The 4,707-nt window shown below is 33.3% G+C and overlaps 1 long non-coding RNA gene across 1 annotated transcript; it reads left to right on the forward strand.

Moving 5' to 3' along the window:
* Positions 1-380: 380 nt before the first annotated feature.
* On the forward strand, positions 381-1,799 carry LOC147073676 (uncharacterized). The gene is made up of 3 exons (XR_015070367.1): positions 381-516; positions 1,141-1,293; positions 1,529-1,799. It is a non-coding gene; the product is annotated as an uncharacterized LOC147073676 (long non-coding RNA).
* The last annotated feature ends 2,908 nt before the right edge of the window (positions 1,800-4,707 follow it).

Raw genomic sequence — 4,707 nt, forward strand, 5'->3', positions numbered from 1 at the left:
TGTAACCATGTAGCCTCCCCCAAACCAAAGCGAATATTCGCAGCGAATTCGCAACGCCCTCGCTATCGCTGTCGCTACCGCTTGGATTTGATGCGAATTTCGCGTTTGGCCCCACACCAAAGCGTCAGCGACGCAGCCATAGACTAAATAATTTTATTTACGCGCCAGATTTAAAATTGTAAATATTATTAATATTTTACGCCAATTATTCTATAATTTTTATGAATTAAATATAAAAAATACACGTACACTATAGCGCTTTCAGAATTGCTACAACTTTTACCCACTTTGCGTAAAGTGTATTTTAATTATCTGAAACAAGGTGGCAGCATTGGATGCAGCCATAGACTAAATACATATACGAATGTCAAAGTGACAGTTGTGTGTTGACAAAATGTACACGACTTCTGAATGCTTATTACACGCTGAAGATATAATGAGATGGCGTGCGACAAATTACATCGACATTTAATATAACCTTACTTTATGACAGGGCAAGATTGCCATGGCTCATAGGTAAGATAGATTTACTCAGTTTCATAACTGCACATATTATAAATAAGCATTTACCATGAAGGGTTAACAGGATTTGAAGGTAATATGCTATTGAAATAACATGTCTCCGTTATTTGAATTGTAGGTTTTGACTATTTTGCGTTTCTACGCAGAGGGAGCGTACCAAAAACGGGTAGGCCAAGTCTTCTGCGCAATGAGCCAGGCATCAGTAAGCAGATGCATAGGAAACGTGTCCGATGCTATAATAGCAGTGCTTAGTAATACTTACATACAGTCGCCATACAGCGCTGACAGTCTTTAGTGTTGTGTTGATACCCTCTGATCAATTTATACAATATTACAATGTACATGTCATGTAACTAGAGTAACTGCGCATAGACACAACAAGTAAATTACCTACTCAATAAGAATTTAACGGGAATATTATTTTGTGTCGGTAAAAATATTTTTTAATTTCAGACTTCAAGAAAGGGCAGGTTTCCCGAAAATCATTGGGTGCATTAACTGCACCCATGTGCGAATATACCCGTCATACTTGGAGACTTTCAAAAATGAGCGCAGAAAATTTTCTGTAAATGTGAAATTCGTAATAAATATCATAACATGACATTTATTTTTATGCAGGTATCTGACATGTCTGACATGGACATTCTGGCAGTGAGTGCCAGATTTCCTTTGAGTGTTTATGACCAATTCATATTTAGTGGATCGTTGGTAAAAACTGAAATGAAACATCTACAGAACGACAAGAATTGGGAATTTTGTTTTATTAGGGAAGTATGTTAAACTTTACTTTACTATGGCAGTACCAGTAACAAATATTTTTGTTTGGTTTATATTCATCCGTATTTTGTACAGGTACTTCAAAGGAATCAAAATTTTGCATAGGTATGAATATGATATTTAATGAAACAGTTTTTTAATTATTTAAATCCTGATTTCTAATATTTTTACAACTTTCAGTCGAAAACATATTCAAATTAACAGACTGTGTATATTGAAATCATTCTAGTGCCACCATAGGCCAGCCAGACTCACTACACGGCTGCCCGCTGTTTGACCAGGGATGTGATTGAGTGTTTTTGGATAATGGACCACACCAGATCGCATAGCTACAGCAACAAGTGCAAGACCAACCGTGGCTATACATACAGTATACATGTATATATTAAATATAATTTATGTATATTTATTTATGGCTTATACACTGAAACAAAATATGTCACTTAACTGTACTTGAATTTTTTGCAGGATCATTCAATAAAAAATACTTGGTTTAGGTTAAGAAAGTTTTAATAATCATTTTTGCACAGAATACAAGAAAAATATTTATATAATTATTAGAATTACAATGAGCTTTAAAAGTAACACGATATTGTAATAAAATGGACAAATATGAAAAAAAATAACAATAAATTGTATATAGATAGGTGACAGGGTTCAGATGATTCTGGCAGTGCAGGCGACTCATTTAGGTGTCAGTATTGTTACTTTCAAATGACAATAACACCGTTCCAATGTGATTCGGTCGTGCCAGAAGACTCTGTCCTTCCTCTATTTAGTAACCGGGCGTTTTACAACTTTAAATGAAAATTAAGTGGGTAGATAGTATATTTTTTCTAGTATAATATTATTTAATTAGGTGACTTTTTATTTCTTTATTACTTGAAATGGTGTTTATATGGTAGATGGATTATAATGGTTTTGAAATATAGTTATTTTTGTTAATGAGTCATTTACCTTGACAGCTGTTTCGGCACATAAACTCATTTTCGGAACATTCAACAATAATTTGTGATTATAAAAGAGCTACAGGTCACGTAGCAAATTAAATACGCTTAGTTAAATAATAAATACATACCAAATATTTTACAAAATACACCACATACATCCATCGAATATGGTATATAAAATACAGATTCAAGTATCAAATAATTCTTGGATAAATAGATGTTTATGTAAGTATATGTTTTTTTAAATACTTACATGATACTGTGTTGTATAACATTTAAATTTATATTTTTGATTTTGATTTACATACTTAAATGTACCTACATAAATTTGTAATGTACAGTAGGTACTTAATTACATTTTTAACATTAGGAAATTACCATTATTCGATTCTATCCACCCGCCATGTCTATAATCACCCCAACGCTGGATAGAAAGAGACATCACACAAAATTGGCTGTTTGATAATAAATGGTAGTTGAAAAATATTTTAGAGTATGATTATGTCCATAGAAACAGGTTTTAAGTCATTCATATTTGTCCGAATAATGTGTAGCAGAAAAATAGAAATTTTAAAAAGGGTCTATTCAGTATTCACCCCATTCTACGGCAAACATTTTTCTTAATAAAAATAGGTACATCAATAGAGGAATCATAAAATGGACCTTGGCCCTCGCCCACGCCTTATTCATCCTTGTATATTATATTATCACACTTAATGTTTTGGAAAATTCATTAACATTGTGCACAAATGCCACTTTTGTTGATTGACACTTCACTTAGTTGATCTCTTTGTTCACGTGAAGTACAATAAAAGTATGTAGCAGCGAAGAACTAGAGACCGAAAATAGTAGAAGGAGCTAGAAGAGGCTTTCATCTAGCAGTGGAATGACCCCGACTGATGTTGATGATGAAATATTATTTTATTCCTGTTAATGCCGGGGATTTCATTTTTAATTTCTTCTGGTGCTTTGTACCTACGTTGAAAGGTTGAAGATCTTTGCTAAAATTAAATTCATCACAAAGCATTAGTATATCTCCAACATCATTCAGGTAGGTATCCATGATGATAATATAATATTATGTACTTAGAGGAGGTACCTGACCTTTATATTTACATGCACATAAAATTATTAATCTTATTGCCTAATGCAGACCAAGATATACCTACCTACATAATATTACATGAACAGAAGTTTAAGAACATCTCAATTAAGTTTAAAATGTTTGTAGGTAGGTATACAAATTAATGTGAAACAGAAAACATTGGTTATGTTAGGTAGGTACATGGAACATGTAGATATTATCTTGGTTCGCGGTCGGCACTGGGCAAAACCAGTTTATTAGCTCAATATACCTATACATAATGAAGGAAATATATACCTAGTAGGTATATAGGTACATAATATCGTTTTTGTGATTGAGGTCTCTTGAGATCAAAAAACAAACAACCTAGGTACCTATGTCCTACTGTAAATAACCCGATAGTAAGTAGTATGTAAGGTTTTTGGTCTAAAACCTTACAAAATACCACAATGACGACATGGAGTACCTACTTATCTACCTATATGTATATTATATCTTTAGCTACAATAGAAATGCTATGCTGCATAATGTTAGATGCAAAAAAATAATCTTAAAGACTACCTATCTAACCTAAAAAAATATTATCAACGAATATAAAATGGGTATTTACGTGACCGATACCGAATATGATTGAAGTAGGTATTGTAAATGATACCTAATTATAACATTATTGATATGACTGCTCGAAAGTCGAAACCAAAACGTCAAACGATCGCAATAAGTTAGAACTGTCAGTGCCCTAACAATCAAAGTTATAAAGTTTCTGTTATTAAAGGCTGTGCATGACGCAAATTAATAATATGTATTTTTTAAATATCGGGACCTTAGATTAAAGTTATTTATTTATAATAGCGTATTCATCCTGTCAAAAAACTTTACATACTTTGGTTAGACAAAGATAAAAGATATTATTATGACGACCTTCATACCATTTTCAACAATTTCCCTGCCAATTTCATCCCATATCTTATCTTTCTTTCTCATGTTTTGTAGTCACTGTCAGAGAAATTATAAAGGATTGGATATTTCCGGACCAACTCGATCAGCTGCTCAATGTCTTCGCCATTTTGATTTTACTAATTCCCTTGGCGAAATTGTCCGCCGCGAATAAATTCGCTGTCGACAGAGTTCCCGAAAATCGCAGCGAATATTCGCTGCAAATTCGCACTCAAGACGCAAGGCGGTCGCGCAAGCGTGCTCTGTCCCGTAAGCCAATACGAGCTTGATTGGCGAATAATTCGCTGCGAATATTCGCCGCGAATATTCGCTTTGGTGTGGGGGAGGCTACTAGATGCAGTAATATTGGTATTTGAGAATTAATATTTGGCATTACTAATTTTTATCATCATGATCAACGTAATAAAATTTACGAAT

This window comes from Rhyacophila brunnea, unplaced genomic scaffold, assembly GCF_057557595.1.
Source record: "Rhyacophila brunnea isolate RB1 unplaced genomic scaffold, BYU_Rbru_1.0 scaffold_17, whole genome shotgun sequence".
Taxonomy (NCBI): Eukaryota; Metazoa; Arthropoda; class Insecta; order Trichoptera; family Rhyacophilidae; genus Rhyacophila; species Rhyacophila brunnea.